General features: G+C 36.3%; 1 protein-coding gene across 2 annotated transcripts in view; it reads left to right on the top strand.

Annotated features, from left to right (window-relative positions):
* The window catches only part of LOC109411133 (oxysterol-binding protein-related protein 9), a 209,862-nt gene that overhangs the window by 44,449 nt on the left and 142,303 nt on the right, over positions 1–23,110 (top strand). The gene's annotated exons all lie outside the window — the stretch shown is intronic.

Raw genomic sequence — 23,110 nt, 5'->3', positions numbered from 1 at the left:
TGGTATATTTGTACTTATTAACGTGCATTAAAACTGTTTCAAAATTTCCACATTCCATATATTATGCATATAATGAAAAGTGTAGCAGATCTTCATTTACTGTGTTTCACGGGGCAAGTGGGACCTATTCAGAGTTTTTGTTCAAAGGGCTTAATATAAGTTGCAACAAATAAGGTAACATAAATCATAAATCTCTTATATGAATGACCATGTTTAGAGATTAAAATAAGAAGAGGTTTATGGTATCATGCATAAATTACGTAACACATAAAAATCGCTGGAGGAAATTGAATCAACTCTAGCAGCCCATGCAAAATAAATTGATTTTTTTTATACAAAAAGCGCCGTAAAGCAATATCTCTTCCCTTACATAATTTTACGATCATTAAATAATGTTTTTTTAATCATGAATTTTGAAAAGGTCATTTCCCTATTTTAATTTTTTTATGAATGGTTCCCGAATGCTCAGAAGAATGCATTATGCAGCGTTAAGTGAAAAAAATGAAAGAAATTAAAAAAAAAACAAAAAGTACATGCTTTTGTTTTTTTTTTTGTTTTACCCAAGGTTTTACCATTTTTAACAAGAATTTCATCATCTAAATAGAGGTAATAAAGTATAATTCAACAGTAGATTACTTAACGCGTCAATTTTTATTGACTTTCGTGCTAATTTCATCTTAGGTTGGACAAGGCGAGATGAGCCCATAAAATTGTCTTTGTTTATTCTCATAGGTCCCACTTGCCCCAGATAGCGAAATGCACTGGGGCAAGTGAGAGCAGTAAACTAAAAGTAATAAATAAAAATAAAATACAGCTTTTTCGCTTGAAATCATTTGCATGAACTCCATATACTATCCTGAAACCAAAAAAGTATTTGCAGAATAACATATCTATTTTTAAACGACGAATGTAGTAGAGCACGTCAATCTTTCCTAGTGAATTGAAAATTACATATGAACAACAATAACGTATATGGTCTCTTTATGGTTAAAACAATAACATTTTTTGTATTCAAAGTATCCGTAGGCATGATACCTATGTTTTCTATGAAGAATGTTAGTCTTAAAAATAAATAATAAAAACATACTAGCTATAGGTCTCACTTGCCCCCGATTCTCACTTGCCCCGGGGTACCTTATTTCGCAAGATTTCAAAATTGCCTAGCCATAATCGAAGCGAAAAATTCTCTTCACACTTTCTGGTGATGTACAGTACCAAACAACCTCATGTTCAAGTGATAATTAACACTATTTATTTGGTGTGCCAATCGCAGCGATTGGACAATTTAATGGAGCCAAACCAACTCCATGGAAGTGCAACGAAAATGTAGGCAAAAAGAATCAAAAGATCACTTCAGCTCGCGCCGTAGAACCCCATATTGAGATGATGATGGGATAATCGAGAAAGTAATCACGAAAGGCTTAACGCACTCACTGCTCGCCCGCCCGCTCGTCATACCTACTGTTAGCGAGTGGCGTTAAGCTGCGCGCCGTTGTAATAGTCGTGCAGTAAAAGAACCGCATCAATAAATGCATTACATCATCCGAGCAAGGTCATCGCGAAGGCGTCTTCATGATCGATGTTGCAGAGCCACCCGATGCATAACAATTCCAAATTATGATCGAAAAATAAGGTGGAATCGGTAACGATAGATCAATGTGTATGCGGTGAACCGTGGTAGCATTTCTTATGATTTCTTGCAATTATGTGTCTTCGATCCAATTGGGTGTGTTGATGCTAAAACGTTCAATTAAACGGAACAAAATTTCGTCAGCAATATTTTGAGTCATGGTTACTCATTGATTGAAACGGTAAATCAATCGCCGCTACCCATTAAAAATTAACATCCGTGAGTGTTGAACTTGAATGGCTAGCGTGTGGTCATAGTGTATGTATGCAAATCTAATGAGCACATGTGACCCAACGAAAAACAACTTAAACTCAAATAAAAAGTATTGCGACGCAAAATATTGCATAAGTGATAATTGATGTATACTCATCAAAATTGTTTCGGATGATTAGCAAACTGGTCAACTCAATTCGAAGACAAACTTTTTTTTAACAATTGTGTTACTGTTATACAGTAAAATATTGAATATTTCCTCAGCAAATGCAAATAATGATATTTGTACACTCTGTGATCACAGTTACCAAAAATACATGTTTATGATGAATTTCACATAAAAAGTTATTACCGTTTGATTGCACGAGATATTGTTCAGATTGGCGGGGATACACGGTACAAGATTAACACTTACAGGAGGTGGCCAAATGTTTGGGATAGGCAACTTTTTTCCCTCACAAAAAAAGTTTAACAAGCTGTAACTTTTCATAGAGTGCATCAAAAAATCTCAAATTTTTACTGTTTGTTAACCTATTATATGTACACTCCCGATCAAAAATTTGGGGTCACCCCCTCAAAAACATGTCATTTTTCTAGGCCCATATCTCCGCCAATTTGCGTCCGATTTTAAAACCCTAGGTCTCATTGAAAAGATAATAAGTCAAAGAAACTTTGAACATGATTTAAAGAAACTTTATCAAAAAAAAATTGTATGTAAACTTAACCCAAAGTTGCCAAATTTAAAAAAAAAAATGGATATAAACTTACGGCAGTGTCGCTGGAAATTGGGTCGACCAAATTTTAATATGAGAGCGGTAATATAACCTATTTTAGTTTAGCTTTCAACTGCTTTTTACCGAACTTGGCTAAACAATCTAGGAAAAAAGTTATTAAATAAATTAACTCTTCATGTCATCGATCAAAAGTTTGGGGTCACCTCTCAATATCATGTATCAGCCAAAAGTTTGGGGACACTTTCATAAAACATGGAAAAGTGATTTGATGATATCTTTGTCATCTATAGTATAATTTTAATTCGTTTTGGCTCATTTCAAAGATAATTAACTAAAATTACGTTTGATGTCGTTAACTTAACGTATTTAATTTTTTGTATATAAAAATGATATGTAAAGTTAACACATTTCACCACATTTAAAAAAAATGAGGTAATGAGCTCGAATGGTTAATCTTTCGCAAAGTTAGAACCGTTCTGGTAAAATACTATTTTTAGACAACTAATTTTTGAACTATCATGTCTCGGAAACCAGTTAACCGAAATCAATACAATTTTTAACGTGTACCAGCTATATAGGGTTTATGACCCCATTCCCGGCGTTGGCATTACAGGTAAACAAAATTGTTCAATACTTAAATTCACAACGAAACGACCGTTTTTGTCCACTTCTTCCATTTGAATCAGATAACTTAATGCGTGAACTTGTTGTTAACGGTGATTGTTGTGAAGATTTTCTGCTGAAAAGTTGATTTTTGAACAAGTTTAATGCACCTAGTCCAGAACTAATTCTCGGCACCAGTGCCGAAATTTCAGCAAATCAAATGGGAAATCACTTCGGCACCCATCTTTGTGCTGACGAAGTACACCCGTCTGTGTTTAAAAGTTGTTTTGAGCAATTGTGCAGCTTCGGAGTAAACGTATAGCTTATTGACTGTGGATCTCGCTCCGGAAATGTTGCGGGAGAGATGATACCTACGGTAGTGCGTTTGAAAATTTGCGCCAAGTGATATTTTGATTTGTTTTGCTGTAAGGTGCCCGCAGTTGACGCGGGTGCCCAAGTAGTTCGAAACCCTATAGATTCTTGAAACGACGTTATAAAAAGTAATATTTTCTCACGACGAATAAAATTATCACCCATATAGAGGAAAATAAGTCAAATTTACAATACCACACAAAAATTACTGAAAGTGTTCATCCTTTGATCCTACACACTTATTTCTGAATTGCCTGTTCGGTACTTTTTTGACGAGATTATAACAGCAGTACGATCTCGGTAGTTTCGGTAATCGATTTTACTGAGGTTCAGTAAAACAACTGTCAAAATCGTATGGAAAAGGTAAACAATGCATTTTTGCTGAACGAGTTCAGCAGTTTTAATCTCGTCAAAAAATTGCCGAACTCGGTAATCAAAATTAAGTGTGTAATAGACTCTAATATATCTTATTAGAGATATCTTGAGAACTGAAGTAGAAAATCTTTGGATATGAAAACTAAAATTTAATGACATTGATGTAAAAAAATACATTTTTTCGAGAAAGATCCAAAAAGTGTCAATACATGATAACTTTTTTCAACGTTCAAAAAGTACTTATGTTTTAATAACTTGTGAAGCATTAATACAGGGGATACTCAAAATAACTGGGACAGGTAAATTTTCACTTTTCAAAAAATTTTCAACTAGCGTAACTTTTCGAAAAGGGCATCGAATATTTTCAAATTTTTACTGTGAGTTCATCAACTAGTTGTGTATCAGTGATCCAATTTTGGAAAAGATCGGGCTTTTCTATATAATGTTTCTAAGATTCTAGAAAAAGGTATAATTATCCGATAGTCAACTTTGAGCTGTTATATCTCCGGATTCAACCAACCAAATGTAATAAAAGTTTAATCATTTATGACTAATATAATGAGCTATTAAAAACTTTTGACTAAACTTAAAAATCTTGAAATGAAAGAAAATTAAAACGATCAGATTATTTTTCTAATATAACACCAATTTATCCGAAACTTCATCATCGTTTCAAAATTATGAATAGTAATTATAGTTCATTTAAATTCGCTCTAATTGACTTGAATATATTTATGTTTCGAAGGAAAGTAACAAAATTTCCGGCATTAAATTGAATAAGTAATAGGATACATATGAAAAAAAGATAAATTTACTAAAAAAACATAGATTAAATGAAATTGCTATAACTTTTTTTCCGATATTTAATTTCAAATTAAGTCAAATGTTTTTCAAAGTTCATTATATTAGTCATAAGTGATCAAAATTTCATTGCATTCGGTTCATTGATTCCCGAGATATAACAGCTCAAAGTTTGCTATCGGATAATTATACTTTTTTCTATAATCTTTTTAACTTCATGTAGAAAAGCCCGATCTTTTCCAAAATTGGACCACCGATATACAACTAGTTGACGAACTCACAGTAAGAATTTGAGAATATTCGATGCCCTTTTCGAAAAGTTACAGCTAGTTGAACATTTTTTGAAAAGTGAAAATTCTACCTGTTCCAGTTATTTTGAGTATGACCTGTATATTGTTGATAAACGTTCAAAATTTCATTCAACTCGGTTTACTGCTTTCCGAGATATGACAGTTCAAAAATTAGTTGCCTAAAAAATAGTGTTTTACGAGAACGGTTCTAGCTTTGCGAAAGATTGACCAATCGAGTTCAAATTTGTACCAATGATGCACATATTTTTGAAGCGTTTCATGAAAAGTTACAGCATGTTGAACTTTTTTATGAGAAAAAAAAGTTTCCTATCCCAAACATTTTGGCCACCCCCTGTATGTTGTTTATTTATCGAATAAATTCATAAGGCTATCTGACGTTTGATCACCTTTCTCTGCTACGCTCCCGTGGATGATAGGTTTGTTTTCATACGGAAACGTTTCCCTATGAAAATACTAAACAAAAAATTGCTATCTTCTGTGACTGCTTGAGAGAGAAGGGTGATAAACGCTAGATTGCCTTATACGCTTCATTGAAGCTTCGCCTTTCGAACTATAAACATTACAATGACATGCTCATAGCCATATACAATACTCACTCATATTCTCATATTAAGTATTCCTAATATGTAAATCGCCAAATTTTATGTGCCTTGGTGCGCATTCCTCGAAAATCATAAAATTAATTTTACTTAGAGTCGATACTATACAATTGGACATGCGCGTCATAAACTTATCTCACAGTTAGTGCGGTTCTAATTGAGAAGCTCGCACGTGCTGAGAATCAATCAATCATCGATTAAGTAATACTCTTGTCATTAATCTCAAGTGGCATCACAGGTGAATTGGTTATTGAAAAACAAAACCCCACGATCTGTGGATCGTTCGTTTAGGTAAACATACTGGAATTTCAGATACATTAGATCGTAAAAGAACTTTGAGTAACATTTTTGAGCGTCATTGCCATGAGAGCAGGTTCGTTCATATATTCTTGCCTTAAATCCTTTCCGCTTCTTGTTGGTTACAGACACCAACTACCTATCCTTCCGGAGGACCATGCCATGGTCCACAGTTGAGCTTAGAGTTCTTCAGTGGCACTCGGAAGTTTATCAGCCGCCCCTTACATGGGTAGCAGACGCTCGGGTTTGCAGAAGCATCTCTCTTCCCTATCAACCTGCGATCAAAGTTTACGCCAGGGTTGGTTTCCCGATCTTCCCTAAGGTGCTCTTAGCCCGGCCGACGCCACGAGGAGGTAGGGAGGGGAGTTGCTGGGAAGAAAATGTTGATGGTATTAGCCTTTAAAGTATCTTAATGTGAATGCTAGTAAATCAAAGAAAATAAAATCTACTATTTAGGAAATGATCTGTAAAAACAGCAAAATTCGAAAGAACAGCCCTCGCAAACAAAAGAAAGGCATGTTATTCCTATCGTCCGTGTGGCTAACGTCGAACATAGGGTGTAAGTATTATGATATAATAAACATTTGCTCCCATACCAAAACGACGAACCCGATAAAACCGAATGCACATTTTCCATTATTGTTGCACTGCGTCAAGGGTACCTAAGTGAAAGTTCAGTTTTGCTTTCCGTTTTCCTTTTAGATGCCAAGGGTAGGTGCAGGCAATTGACTTCCCCGATTGAAAGACGTTGCTGATTGAATTGTGCTGTGCATGACGCTTATGCGCAGAATTCATTTGCAACGACCAAGTCAGTGACTAATCAAGTTAAATTACTCTCGCTGTCATCGTCGTCGCCATCGTCGTCGTCACTGGTGTCGGGGTCTGAGTCTTTCGTGAAAAATCATGCAAACAGATGACAGGTCTATTGATGATCGCAGTACAATAACCTTTTTAAACGTAGATTGTTGTTCAAGTATAACATTATCTTGTGTTAATATTTCGGAACCCGGTTTCCTTTATTAGTGAAACATATTACTTCAAATCAAAGTTGATCGCTAGATTCATCTCACAACTGTTTGTGATGGCTTGGATGCTCTGCGTAATGTTAATGTCGTGATTGTGTCTATTTATTCAACTAAGTCTTAATTTCCCCTTGCTGATAGAATTTCCCAGAATGATTCTTTTCTTATGCAGCGATTAAGAAACATTACCTAGGGCCTTACATTATAGCATGCAATGACATCAATGCACTTGGATTGTACCGGGGGTGGTTAGATGATAAAAAGCATCTCGTAAGTATACGAAAGGGCATACGATGTCATACGAACTTAGATCTTATCTATAATGGGCCGAGTTCATTGCAATATTAACCGAAAGCATTGACGTAGCCAGCCTATTTTGCTAGCAGATATGAAAAAATGTAGTTTGTGTTGAGTTTAAATTTCATTCACGTTGTCTTGTAAAATTCTATTCAAGAGTCTGAGGAGACACATTTTAAATGAATACAGAACCAAGCCACAACTCAAATTTTCAAGATCACAAAACTAGATATCCAAAAAATAATACAATTTGTCACTCCCTGGTGGTGGCCAATCGATTAACTTTTCAACAGATACCTCGGCTGTGACTTCGTTTCATAGCGAAACTGTTCCATTTTTTAGCTTGCTGCTCCCAATTTCATCCTACTCAAAACAAAGGATTGAAACACTGTTTGTTTTGTTTCTTATTTTTGTTGTTGTTAGAAGTTATGATAACAAAAAAACGTTATCAATTGGTGCCGTATTCGCTTTGTTTTCGAATAGAGTTAATTTGGGAGCGTAAGATTTCTAGTGGCTCCCTAACCCTTTCCACGTTAAATGTGATTTAATTTTTTTTAAATGGTCTACATATCTCGTAGAATTTTGCGTTGTGAAATTTCTGAAAGAATTCAGTGCAATTACAGGTCGAACTCGATTATCCAGAGTCGGGTTCTGTAGCTTCCCAACCAGCGCTTGAAAAGTGAAGCGTTTTATCAAAACTTGCTCTTCTTTGACCGGTGCTTTTCAACCCAAAGCGGTAGCTATATGCCTTCATTGGCTATCATTCTTCTGAAGCAAGCAGGAGCAATAAAAATTAAAAATGAGATTGAAGAACGACGATTCAGCGCTGTGCGGCTTTCTGAATCTCTTTGCCGGTGTATACGACAATGAATATACTTCGTTTTTATTCCGTTATTACAGTGCCAACAATGTCAACTCCAATTAAATCGATTATAATAATCACGTCTATCATTCTCTTACGGACAAAATGATGGTTTTTGCAAGTTTTGAGCGAAAAATAAATCCACTGAACCATTTACGCATCTTCAGCATCACCGCAACAAGTGAGAACAAATGGTTTTCAGTCAGTTTGCTTCACCAACCAACTTGGTTCGGTTTCTCTTTGCTCCCTGTGCATTTTCGCTCGTAGTGATAGTTGGTGCTAGTAACTGATCGTATTTTTTATATTCACTCGGATTCAAGCACTGTTTCCAACCAAATATCTGGCGAACGGAATGCTGAAAATTTTGACATGTTGTCAATCCAACTTTGATTGGTAATCAGTCAAAAATGTAGCTTTGTACAGCATACACACCCACTTTTCTTCGCTGAAAGTTTGCAAAGTTTGGCTGAATTCTGCCGAGCTGAAATTTCAGCAATCATTTCAGTTAAAAAGAATATGCTGAAATGTTCAGCAAATTCAAATGTCATCATTGTTGACATCACTTTACTGGATGATCAGTACACATTGCTGAAATTTTAGTTAACTCGACTGCCGTGAAATTGTCACCATTTTGCTGAATGGTTTCAATGAACTGAACCTATATTTTGCAGTTTCAATTTGTTTCAAACATGATTTAAAGGAAGAAACAGTTCACCCTTATTATATTTTCTGTATCTTTTTTTCTCCATTAATACTCCGTGGTGTCGCTGAAGCTGATCGAAAACGCGACTGCTCGAGAGTTAATTATTGCCCACCATTTGTCCATTTCTTTATTAAAAACACCGCAGAAAAAAAACAAAAATACAACACGTGAACTATTTATTTTTTTCTGACAGATTAACGATATGGGTTTCCTGGATATTTCAGTTATCTCGAAAAATTTGCTGGTTTTCCAGTGAACAAATCCGAACTACTGAATCTTCAGCAAAAATCTGATTTGTTGATTGTTATTCTGCTGATTGTTATGCTGAAACCTCAATCCAGTTTTTGGTGTGTACCGTTTGTTAGATATTTGGTTGGGAAGCTTTAGAACCCGACTCAGGATAAAGGAACTCAAACGAATCAAATTGTACCACGGAAACAGTGCATAACTTTTGATTGAATGCATCAAAATGGTAGTTTTTTCATCAGCAACAGGATGTTATGTGTAGATGATGACATACAAATTTCATCGGAATCGGTTAAGTATCGGTGAAAATATCTCCGACGCGAGAATATTAGATTTTTGGAATCTTGTACAATCATTTTGACAATGGTTTAGGTTATAACTTTACTGTTAGTATTTAAAAACGTCTGAAAATTTCAACATCTATATATAAAAATGAGTTTGAAGTCCCTTTGAGGCAACAAAACTCAAGAACCGCTGAACCGATCAGGATGACTCTTTCACGGTTCGGTTCGTATTCGTTGTGGCTGTGTTTATAAGTAGAAAAAGTTACAAAAATCAACTTAAAAAGTATGAAAATTGAGAAAATACAGATTTCTTATGAACCGGGAACAAATTTAGCGTGATCAAAATTAAATCAATCTAGAGTGCGTTGCTGCGATGACCTCAACAGTTGTCAAACCACCACAGCTTGGCAAGACAAAGTTTGCCGGGACAGCTAGTAATAAATATAAAGTGATAAAATTTTAATCAAATATAATAACATGTTTTCAATCAAATTTTTGGCTTAAAACTTTCAAAGTTCATAATACAATAAAACAGTTTTGCATATTGCGACTTTTGACTACATATACGACCACAACTTTTTATCCGTTTGACCAAATCTTATGAAATTTTAAAACGATATTTCTACATACATATGCCACCCACAGAAAAAAATCATTGTAATCGGTTCAGTATTCTGGCTCAAGCGTTATATATATATATATATATATATATATATATATATATATATATATATATATATATATATATATATATATATATATATATATATATATATATATATATATATATATATATATATATATATATATATATATATATATATATATATATATATATATATATATATATATATATAAAATATTGCCTACTTTTATGTATTGTTTGTATAAGATTACCAAAATCCAAATTTCTCGCGTCAGAGATATCTCCATCAATACAAAACCGATTCTGATGAATTTTTTTATTGCATCATCTACACATAATAAACTATTGCTGGCTGATGCTTGCAATCAAAAGTTATACACTATTTCCCGTGGTGCAATTTGATACGGGACACCCTCTAATCGAGTCCAACCCGTATTAAAAAATTCTGGAAAAAGGAATCTATATATATAAAAATGCAGTGGCATACGTGGGACCGCGCATAACTTGCGAACGGAAGGTCCGATTTTGATCGTCTTAGTTTTGCTCTGTTAGTTTTCACCCAAGGAAGGTTTATGAGGCCTAAAACATGGAGAATTTGAGAGTTTTTGGAAATCGATTTTCCATACATGTTGTGACCGGGAATTTGGTCGGGGAAAGAAACTTTAAACGTCAAAAAACGCAGTAGGCAAGACAAAGTTTGCCGGGTACAGCTAGTATAGTAATATTCTTGAAAAAAAATATTAGAGAATTCAAAAATATTTCTAGCTATGCAGTAATAGAATTTCCTTGACGAGTTATTCTAGGTGTCTAGTCTAGTCTACACATACACAGCCATTCATTGAAAGAATCCTGCAAAATAATAGAATCGACTAATTCTACCATGTTTGCAGTACATTGGAAATGCATTACAAACATTAAAGCGGCCAGGCCTACTGTGCAGCGTTATTGTTTTTTACAATAAAGCCATTAAGTGGGGACATCTCGTACCAACCACTCAGCTATTGAGAAAGCAAAATAAGTGAAAATTGATGGAGGTGACGATGCTCAGAAGGTTAATGTCACCCTTTGGTCTTTCGCTTCCTGGGATGGAACACAGGTATTTGGTCCGTGTCCTGGCCCTTATGCCTAGGCTTAAGCGCCTTTACTCGCTTGACGAGTTATTCTAGGTGTATTAAAAAAATGAAAAGGATCCGGAGATTGCTGTTTTAAGTCCTGTCACGGTCGCCATATAACGTATTGTGTAATCCGACCCGAGCATTGAACGTTTCCTGTCAACTTTGTTGCCCTAGACAACTTAAGCGAAGTTCAAACGATATAACGCCCCGAAGTGTGTAGCTGGAATCCCGAGCAGAAAAGAATAGCAAGTGAATAACATATTAAGGTATTAATCTTAAATACAACCATACCTAGATACCCTTCATTTGTTGGACATATATAAGAGGCAAAATAACAAAAACGAATACCATGATTTTGTTTCAATAACACCTAGAAAATAATAAGTATTGTTATTTCAATAATAAATGAATACCTAAGTGTTGTTTTTGTTATCCAAAAGGTCTTCAATAACAAAGTAATAACATTTTTTGTTATTAAATCGTGAATTTGTTCGATAACGGCATGGTGTAATACCAAAATATCTTCTTCATTTATGTCACTGCAAAATCAACGAATACCACACCAATACCAAACTCTGCTTACATACTTCCAAATGTTATTGCTTTGTTCTCATAACATTTTGTTGAATAATATAATAATAACAATTTTAGATATTAGAACACAGGTTGTTGTCAGCATGGTATTTGAAAGGTATTCGCTTCTGCTCGGGATGGGAAACCAAACTCATCATATTCAGCCGGTTCTTTTTGGAAGTACCTAAAGCCGTCGAGTACTTGTGAATCAAGTAGCTGAGTAATGTTCAGTTTATTGGATACATCGGCTTAATTTCCTCAACAGTGGGGCAAAATTAGGTAACATTTTATCACAGGGTCTGAGACCATTTGGGCAGGGGTTCATTCAAATATAACGCAACGCAAAATTTGACAGTTTCAGATTCCCTCCTAACAAGTTTTGTAAGGAAAATTTTGAAATGTTGTATGAAGCGTAACACAGCGCTAGATCATCTCCCTCCCCTCTTGGCGTTACGTAATACTTGAATGATCTCCAGGGGCACCTATTTTGGGCACTTGCTGCTATAACTCAGTCAATGTTTAACCAATTGACTTGATTTTGGGACACGATCAAATACGTACAGTATCTAGCCATCAAACATTCAAATCAATCGGATTGAAGTTGACTGAGTTTTGAAAGCAAGTGCCCAAAATAGGTCCACCTGTCCAAATGTACCATCCTTACAGCAAAAATAGGTTTTGTAAAATGGTACATTCTTGGAAAACGTCTATGGGGTCCAACAGAAAAACTGAACAAGTATCTACCCTGGACTGAAGTTGGTGGCCCCTCCTTGCTACGCCAATGGTCATGAGTACTATTAATTGTTGTCTAGCTTCGCCTAATAGTTTTCATTTCAAGGTGATAATATCAACCTTGTTTGTTCAGATTTTTATCCATTAGAACCGACCTTCAATTTACCTTAAATACAAACAATAGTAGGAGGTACATATTGATCCGCCCATTCCGCCTGCGATGCGCAGTTTTCAATTAAAAGTTCATCACCATTGTATCAATATTGGCACTGGAATAACCGAAATAAGTTCTCAATCAAAAAATCCCAAAAACACCCGCCAAAAGGTGCCGCGTTAATTCAAATATCCACAAAAACCCCGTAAAAGTAATAGACCTGGGCGAGGGTGTACCTTTTATCGTCGGTAATAAAATTGCCAACGTCAACTGCTGGGTCACATACCTACTGTTGTACAATGGAGTCGGCTGCGGTGGTCATTAGTCATGCAGGAAAAGTAAGCGATGACGTGCCAACCAACGGAGACGACGACGACGTCGGCTTTTTCGAACCAATCGGAAGCAATTGGGGCTTAATTTGGCATTCAGTTCGTTCTTCATAGCCTATCACGACGCCGGCTGCCCGTGTGGTGACGTTAGTACCGGCAGCAACAGTAGAAACACTTGACAATGTATACTATTGAAACACCTGATTGTATTCTAATGACTTGGGAAGAAAGTTAAACTGATGTGAACCGGCTGAGAGTTGCACGGGGAATTTGGCGGGTTCGGTAAGAATGATTGATTTTGACCAACAAGCACGAATATGCAATTGTGCGATCAATACGACTCAAAGGAACTTCAAAAAGTCAGGACTGTTCAAGTTATCAACGACATATCGGGTTCTTGGTTTGTTTTTCGTGAGACGATAAGTTTACCAAAGCCCTTAACATTTGGGAATAACAAAATCATTGCAGGTTGTATTATTTTGTTACTATGATTTTTGTAACAAACGGTTGTATGATACAAATAATATTGTAAAAATATATAACAGTGGCGAGCGTATCACTAATATGTAGCTTATTCGACGTCAATGTTAATATTATCTAATATTTCATATTTTTAACCGAAAAATCAAGTAATTCAAATAAATGCCATTAAGATGACGAGGCAACCAGGACGTATTGCACTGATAACTCATTCGAAGCAGTCAAATAATGGTGTTCCTGAACGTTGACGAACCGTATCCTTTGGAGTACTCTTCCTCTAACAACACCTAGATTAACACCCACATTCCCTTGACACCTAGGCCTGAGAGGTCGTAGAACTTTCTACATCTTTCTTAGGTGCCTAACTAATCATCCTTTCCTATTCCTCAGCAGTCGCAAGAACGAGGCCAGAATAGCTCTCGATTGTTGGAGGATTGCGTTTTTCTTGTCGCGAAGTCAGAGATAAGTCTCCAATCTTTGTATTTTAGTATCCGGCGGGAAAGAGGCAATCCTCATATCTAACTGTGGTCTAGGGCTGTACTATCTCGAAATTTGTGCGTTTTGCTTAATGATTATGTTTACTTTTTCAGTGTTTAATGATAAAACCATGACAATTTCACATACGCTTTTTTTGACAAGGAAAGCACCCCATTAAACCCTATCCAATCTCCAACTCCAGAGTCCAGATATCTATGAAGTGGGCCAAGTTCTTGGACATATTCTGAGTAGATATCTAATCCACATTTCCTCCTCATCCCCGCTGATCGTAAGGACCTGGCCAGGTGTCGAGAGTTCGTTGAATGAAAGGTTTGTCAAGTTCCAGGCAACTTTTCTGGTGCATTAAACGCCTCTATCGACAGCCACCAGGATGTGTGCGGTCGGCTATGCTATGCTATGATTTTTGTAACGAACGGTTGTTATGAAACATGTATATACCGTCAGTCAGTAGTTAAAAAAACAAAATGTCTTACAAAAATCCTTCCTACGACAAAAGATATAGCAGATATAATTATAACATGATCATATCAAACTCTTAGATTAAACTTGTTAAATTATAACTTATTTTTAACAAGTTCTATTTCAGAACTAATTTGTTATTAGTTTTATTATAAATCTCTTGGAGGTTATCCATTGAGTACGTCAAGTACGGGGAGGGGGTTTGTGCAAATGAGACCAGCAATGTATTAGGTATAGGAAAATTCCGGACGAAGAGGGGAGAGTTGAACATTCCCAGTTTCAGCGTAACGTACTTAATAGATCCCTTGGCTCGAGTAACCAAATCAACAAAAAATATCATTTTATTTTGAGACAATACAAATAATCTAATACATTTTGAAATAATTTAGTTACAAAAAATATAACAAAAATTACAGTATGTGTGTTACGAGATTATTTCATAGGCACTTATATTAATATGCATAATGTAACAAATGTTGGTATACATTTGTTTGAATAAATAAAATATGTTTAGCGATTACTTTGTAACAAAGATAATAAAAAATGGATTCTATAACATTTACCCGAAAACCGTTTACCCCAAAAATATTTACCCGAAAACTATTTACCCGAATGTAACATATACCCGAATGCCAAATACCCGAATGCGACATTTACCCGAACGCGACATTTACCCGAATACGACACTTACCCGAATGCGACATTTACCCGAATAGTTTATTGACACAGGGCATATGCTTGAATAAAACTCATAACTGCAGCTTACATTTGTTATGTTAACGCTGTTAGCGTTCACTCTAGATGTTTACCCTTCTTTGATTCATATGCTGTTCTTTTGATAAGCAAAGTACAGTTTATGATTTAAAGAAGGGGAAATCTCTGTTTGTAGACCAAGGTGTTATTAGTTCGAAACGATTAGAAACAGCCCTCGGAAAATCAACATAGGATATTGTACCATTTGGGCAGGTGTACCTATTTTGGGCACTTGCCGCTATAACTAAGTCAATTTCAAACCGATTGATTTGATTTTTTGTATAGAGTTAGATACTGAAAGTGCCTAATTCTACACAAAATTTCAAATCAATCGGTTTGAAATTGACTTAGTTTTAGTGGCAAGTGCCCCAAATAGGTACACCTGCCCAAATGGTACAATACCCTATCACTAGAAAATAATATTTGACAGAAAAGTTTGCAGACTGTTCACCAAACAGAACATCCCATTATCAAAAGAAGGAAAAAATCTTAGATGTAGACTTGGAATCCATCACTCAATCATGTAAGAGTGTAATTTAAAAGAACATCATATAATCAAAACAAGGACAAAACTTATATGCATCTCAACTAACAAAAATGGTAGCTGAATAACAGCTTAATCAATCAAAATTTCAAAAATTAAGCTTATGTTTGACTTATTCTTCTATTGTACAGCAACAATGTTTGTTGTGTAGTTAGTAGTTCGAACGCCTACAAAATAAGCAGCAGTGCAACTCGAAAGAACAGACTTTGAAGAAAAGAAGGGAAAATCTCCGAAGGATAGGTAATAGTTTGGCCACCAAACAACACAGTGATACTATGTCTGTTAAAGAAACTCTACCCTCTTACCCCGAATGCCATCATAACCTCAAATAGGACATTATTCCAAAAGCAATTTCCCCGAATGGGTCATCACCCCGATAGATAAGTATAATAGTTCCCTAAAGGATATAGATAGAAATATGGATTCACGGGTCTCCTATGGAGTTAGTAGTTCGTCCGCAACAAACTAAATAACATTTCAACTCCAACTCGCAAAAGTAGCCTCTTATGGAAAGAATGAATACATTATATGGAGAAATGACCAGTTTAGCCAGTACCAGCCGACCAACTCATCAACAGTTTACGGGTGGACAATGTAAATTCGAAAGAACAGCCTATTTTGAAAAGAAGGCAAATCTTAGAAGAAGTGGATAATACTTGCGGTATGGCTGCCAGTTTGTGATCGTGTATATAAACAGCTAATTTTGCATTTTTTGGGCGACCTCCTGATTGATTCGGATTGACGTTCGGGCTAATTGGATGGAGCCGTAAAAGAACAGAATATCAACAAAAATCCTTTGATTAAAATAGCATTGTGATAGCCAGTTAGTCCTGTACCAGAGTGCTTGATGATCACTCAGTCTGATGATTATTAGGTCTAACCAAAGCCTGCTATATGATACCGGGCCATAACATATTTATTATTGACAAATCATATGGGGATCAAGTACACATTTTTTTTATTTTTCGGGTAAGTGTCGCATTCGGGTAAATGTCGTATTCGGGTAAATGTCGCATTCGGGTAAATGTCGCATTCGGGTAAATGTCGCATTCGGGTATTTGTCGCATTCGGGTAAATGATGTTCGGGTAAATGTCATTCGGGTAAATGTCTTTCGGGTAAATGGTTTTCTGGTAAATGTTATAGAACCTAAAAAATGTTATTATAATTTTCTTATCACCAGAAAAATCCAGCGATGTTCCAAAAATAAAGTTATTACATATGTATAAAATTGACTTCTTTTTCCTTCCCGCTGTTGGGGAAATTAAGCCACTGCGTCCGTTAAGCTGAACTTTTGTGGCATGAAAATTGGCTTAGTTATAGCAACAAGTGCCCAAAATAGATCCCCTGTTCAAATGGTCCCAGACCAAATTGCAAAATATCTCACTTTTGCTGTAAACAGATACTTAATTCTGGCTTCATGATAACCTTGATGTTTGTTGCCAAAAGATTGCCTGACCTTTAAATTGGTTTCTATTTTAGTAGCACAAATTATTTAACGTTAACGTGTAACATTATTGTTTGCTATCATGCGTTAATTTCATCGCGTGATTAGTTTATTTGTGCTATTAAATTTTGGCAACGAAGATCCGAAGTTTTAATATACAATCAGAGCCACTCTAAACACCGGGACATGAGTGCACCCATGACCCGTTTATTTGAAGTCCGTTAATCATAAACTGTTTGCCAAATTTTTCTCTGCCGCTCAATACTGACCATAACGACCATGTTATAAACGTTGCATTTATTGGGTGCGTGTAGCCTGAAGTGTGATCTCGCGTACGATGTGCACATATTTTTTTTTCTTTCTCTGAAAAACCACCCAACACCTCCGTGATATTGTTGTTGAGCGTGAACGGCATCTTGCCCAATACGGCGGACCATAAACAGAAGCAAACAACTGTTAGGAAGGCGTGTTTGATGATCACGCTTCAAATTGTACATCATCAGTTGGAATCTGAGCGTCTGGTCCGAAGATCTCGATAAATATATGTGATTTATATTTGATTCAGCGCTCGAGTCGTAGATGAAAACTAAAATTGTCACCAAGACTGAACTAAATTAGGCATTGCAAACCTAAGTAATTGCCCGCCCGGTATATAAACAATGCATTCTTTGATTCGATATTAATGAGTTTTAAATCTTCCATTTCTTGGCGCCATTTGGCTCCCTGTCCAGTCAAAATTTGGCTTACGACAAAATGTAAAACAATGGAATGAAACTTTTGCTGCAGACTGTTTTGTATTTTACTAAATCTTATTTCATTATTTACTTATGTAATACAACAGTTGTAAGAATTTGAAACGGATCTTGATGCAGGTCCCTGAAGTGTAATATTAAAAAAGTATTTGTATGGAAAAATATGCGTCGTACATGATTTTGTCGACAAGAGCAGTTGAAAATTGTTCGACTGTACTATTAATTGTATCAACTCTTTATTATGGAAAATATTGTCTGACAACACAGAATTCTTCAGAAAAGAAATAATCTTCCCTGCGGCTTCTGGTCGTGCGGCTGGTTTCACCAAGCTCTTAGTCGCATCGTACTGAGGAGTGCGGGTTCGATTCCCGCCGCAGCTGTCAGGAAAAGTTTTCTGCTGTGTCACTGGGCGTTGCATGCTAGTCCGTTGTCTAGTGTCGTGCTTCCTTCAAAGAGCAAAAAAGCTCACTGGAAACATTGAACGTGTCCGTGTCTTTAAAATCCTATCGAGCTAGCCATTATCCGGCAACGTTGCCTCAAAAGTCTGCGCGTAGGCAAAATTGTCATGCGGTTGCTTGTGTATCTCTAGGTTGTACTGAGGCAGCCGTCGGTACCATACACTGTTAATGAAGTGGAGCTGGTTCGCCATTATTATTGATTTGCGATCTTGGTTGTGGTAAAAGTAGTTAGTAGTTAGTAGTAAGGCGGCAAAGTGATTTCTATTCAATCATCAGTCTGATTTGCCCCTCCTAGCGTACCTACGCGTTTCTTGATTTTTGAGGGAATGCTTTTCTTCACTGAGCGTTCAGCATATAAATTCAATTTGTTAGTAATTGTATGACTACAATTCAATTACTATTTGACTACTTTTTTGGTCATTTTAGTCACTAAAGTCACTATTATTTTAGCCACCCCCTGATCGTTGCTATAGATAGGCTGTTTTCTTAAAAAAATCTTCATAGTTTATGCACGGCTCTTCAACATTTAGAAAGCTCATCGAGTAGTAAAAACGAAAAAATAACCAAAGCAAATACAACCCGAGCACAGACGGATTGCGGTTATGGCAACTGAGCACTTTTTCGATTGAAATGTTAGCAAAAGGTATTTTTAATAAATGTATTATGCTTAAATAATGAGATTGCCCCATTTGTGTGCTTAAGATTAGCCCAAAAACCTATTTGAAAGAAAATATTTTTCTTAAAGAGATACTTCAGAGAATACAAATATGGCTGCCATAATGGCCGACTTGGACACCTACTCACGTTTTTAAGAGCACCAATCTTAAAAATTAGTAAACAAATGCGCTAGATTTGGAAAAGCTGCCTCTTTTTGCAAGTAAGCAAAGTTAGGATAAATAAGTGCGGTTTGGTTCGATTCTTCGTTTGTCAGATTTGTGCCTCTGAAGTTTGTATGCAAATTTGCAATGGGATTTCTTGATGTTTCACCTTAATATGTTTGCTGCTGTGTTCCTATTGTTGCGGTAGTGTTCCTAATGTTCCCATACGATTTCAATGGAATACCGCAACAATAGGAACACAGTGTTCTTTCAGATAAAAACGAATAAAACGCTCATAACAACCTCAAAGTGGCAATATTTCGTTATTTTCCCGTAGATAAAGGATAGATTTTATTACTTTCAATTCAATCCATGTAAACAAGTTTGCTTGGGCGATACAATTGTGATGCTTAACTCCTCTATCAATTACCCTACATTGTATTACTTAATACGATCAAAGATATTTATTGAGGAAAACAGGATTTTTTTTTTATTTTCATGAAAATTTGTCACAAGACAGGTAAATACGTTCCCATTCAATCGTTCAAAAAGCTTCATTTAAGTATCAACATTTATTCTAGTTGGTATGGTATACGAGTTTTCAAAATGCAAAACTTCAGTATTACAACAAATGTTATATTTATTATATTCCGTCAAATGATCAGAACTTTGGCAGGCTTTGGGTGGTGTTGTAGCTAACAAATTATGAAGAAAAACGTCAGTCATAATTACATTCTTTTGAGATTTGCTCAATATAGTGAAAAATTAGGTGCAGCCCGCGGACATCTCTCATTTTTGCCGAACTTCGTCAAGTAACGAAAAGTTACGGAGCCAATTTCAGTTTAGTAACCTTGAACTATTAGTTTTGATACTAAACTTCAGTTTGGATGCAAAATTGCTTGTTGTTAAAGTGGTTGTCGATAAGTTCCAAGCATTTTTGTTGATAAAATGAGCAGTGCTGAGCACCACTGAAACCCCTAAGAAAAGCAAATGCATCCCTGAATGTGGTTTTATCTCTGGTTGGGAACCGCTGTTCATCTGTTTTCTACATATATCCGATAATTTTCAAAATTTGAAAAACAATGAGTGTTTCATTCACATGTACGATTTGAACGTTCTTTTCTCCTGGTTACCTGACCGGGAGAATAAAATATTCTTCTAAATATAACTGAGGGATTGTCCTAGGGGTTGTCCATTCATTACATGTGGATAAAAAGTAAGGGAGTTTTTTTCAGCATATGCTCAAAAACTTATTAGAGACAAGCAATTTTTTTGAAAGGCGCTCACGCCGCTGTTTATTTTATTATGGACAGTACGCAGTACGCATCGTATAAATGCTGTCTTGTATGTAAAATCAGGCACATTTTTTAACACTCAAATTTAGAATCAAGATATCTTCTACTCCAGATGATTGCTAATCCTAAAGGGCTTCAGACTCCGTTTTCCTGCCACAGAAAAGCATCGAATTCCATGTGTAGAACATTCCGCGTATCCTCACCAAAAATGTTGATCCAAGTCATTTGCTAGGCTACCTTTTCTCTACATATACAACACATAAATAGTGGGAGTGGACCTGGCGTGGTGGTTAGAACACTTGACTATCACGCCGAGGACCAGGGATCGAATCCCACTCCCGACATACTCACAAAATGTGGGTTCTTCCTTCGGAAGGGAAGTAAAACGTGGGTCCCGAGATGAACTAGCCTAGGATTAAAAATCTCGTAAATACAGAAAAAAAACACATAAATATTCAATCTGTTCATAGTCACGCCTACAAGTTATGCGAACCAGCAAACGGTGCCGCATTGTATAGCGCATTTAGTTAACCACTGAACTATCGCACGAGTTTTCAAGAGTGCGAAAACGTCTTTAACAGTGCGCGATTGCAACAAATCAACTCGGTGTGTTCTGAGCAGTGCTGAAAAATTCATTTCGTCATATCTAAATTCAATCACCTGCAGCTCATTTTAGAAGCTGAACCTGAGAATATGGTGTATGGAAAACTTGTGCGGCTAGGCCAGTTCTGCAAGAAAGTCACGGAAAAACCACTACTTTTCGAATATTTGATGTAAATGTCACGGACTACCTTCGAAAAATGCGAATGATATTCACGGTGAATATCATTTGGCATTTTTCAAAGGTAGTCCGTGACATTTACATCAAATATTCGAAAAGTAGTGGTTTTTCCGTGACTTTCTTGCAGAACTGGTTTAGCCGCACAAGTTTTTCATATACCATATTCTCAGGTTCAGCTTCTAAAATGAGCTGTAGGTGGTTGAATTTAGATATGACGAAATGAAATTTTCAGCACTGGTTCTGAGCACTTATTCAGCTTAAATCAAAGAAATAGTGCGCCGAAGACATCAACTGGATTTGGTGCAATCGCGCACTTTTATTAACGTTTTCGCACTTATGGAGACTGAGTGTGCAGTCCAGTGGCGAACTAAATGCGCAATATCTTGAGAGTTATAAACAACACAGCTTATCACTCTACGCCTGGCATCCATGCACCAACGTGAACCACCTGTCACACAAACATTTCCCAAAAAACACGCCGACGTCCCAGAATGAACTTGTGCAGATGCAGGGGTATAAATATATGGCCAGTCGTGGGCACTGAAGATGCCTGTTAGTCCCAAGAAGCTAACTCATTAGTTCCTTGTGTGAGTGTAGCTGATCTGGTGATACTGGAGTACCATACAGGAACGGTCAATACACCTTAAATCCATACAGTCGGATCTCCTAAGGCATTGTTTATTTAGAATCCGGACGGACAAAATATGCATATATCAGGGATGGGATAACGAACATAAAAGGTGAAGCCCTCAAAACAAAGATTATTTATTGTAGTTTCATGAAAAAAATATTTATTTTTATTTTAAATACATTTTCTTACTTTTTGCGTGTTAATCTCATTAAAAATCTGCACAACGGTGGTAAATTTTAGCATCAACTCCTTCGGCATGTTAGTCCAACAATCGGGTCGTCTATGCAGTTTCCTGAATGCCTTGACTAGTCTGATTAGAATTCAAAAGAAAAATTTTCAAACATTTTTCTTATTGCGAAATGAGACGCAAATTAGGAAAACGATGCCCAGAGTTTGAATTTCTTGCCAAATCTTCGAATTCTAAGCAGACTAATCAATGAACCCAAGCTATAATCTTCTGGGGACACTTCCTTATGCCATGATTAACAACATTTGTGCACAAAACACATAACGGTTTTGGAGATATTAACATTTTTTGCGACTGTCGACCTGAACACGCTTAAATTTCAACGTGTTTGCACAAGATTTTTCCTTCTCTTGTCTTCAATCTAAAATAACTTTGCACTCGTTCAAGAAAATCTATGATATTTCCACCATTAACACTTATGTGGCCGGCAGGGTACCCGGGTACCTTTTTCAATTTCAAATCTCGATATTTTAATGGTTATTGAGACTAGGATGTTGGAGCTCTGTTACATCTTAGAACTCGTGAATATACATCTATTAATGGGGTTGACCGAATTTTAAAGTGAGGAGGGGCAGGGGGAGGGGCTCCTGCATTTTTTTATTACGTGGAAAGCCGGTAGGGTACCCGGGTACCCACGAAATTGAAATGATCATATCTCCGTCAATTTTTCATCGATTTTGGAAATTTTTAGCTCATTCAACTCAGAAACTCATCATCTATCGGGAAAATATTTGGTTAGACCGATCCAATCACCGTGGTTTTCGGAAAATCCATATTTTTGGGAGCATGTCCTTATACCATATTGAAACCTACATTGTTAAGGCTAGGATACCTTAAAGTGTTTATGGTCAACCATGGCCCCACGGGAAGCGTGTTCCGAAATCACAGTTTCAAAGTCAACACGTTTTATGATTCCAGGCCGGTCAGATACAATATGCCAAAGCAATTTTACGATGCTTGGTACCGAAATTGCTACTAACCTACCGAAAATCCCGTATATTGTATTGTATAAAAACATGGATCCGGAAATCCGGATTTTCCGGTACCTATG

The sequence above is a fragment of the Aedes albopictus genome, chromosome 2, assembly GCF_035046485.1.
Source record: "Aedes albopictus strain Foshan chromosome 2, AalbF5, whole genome shotgun sequence".
Classification (NCBI taxonomy): Eukaryota; Metazoa; Arthropoda; class Insecta; order Diptera; family Culicidae; genus Aedes; species Aedes albopictus.
This window is presented reverse-complemented; position numbering and strand designations above follow the sequence as displayed.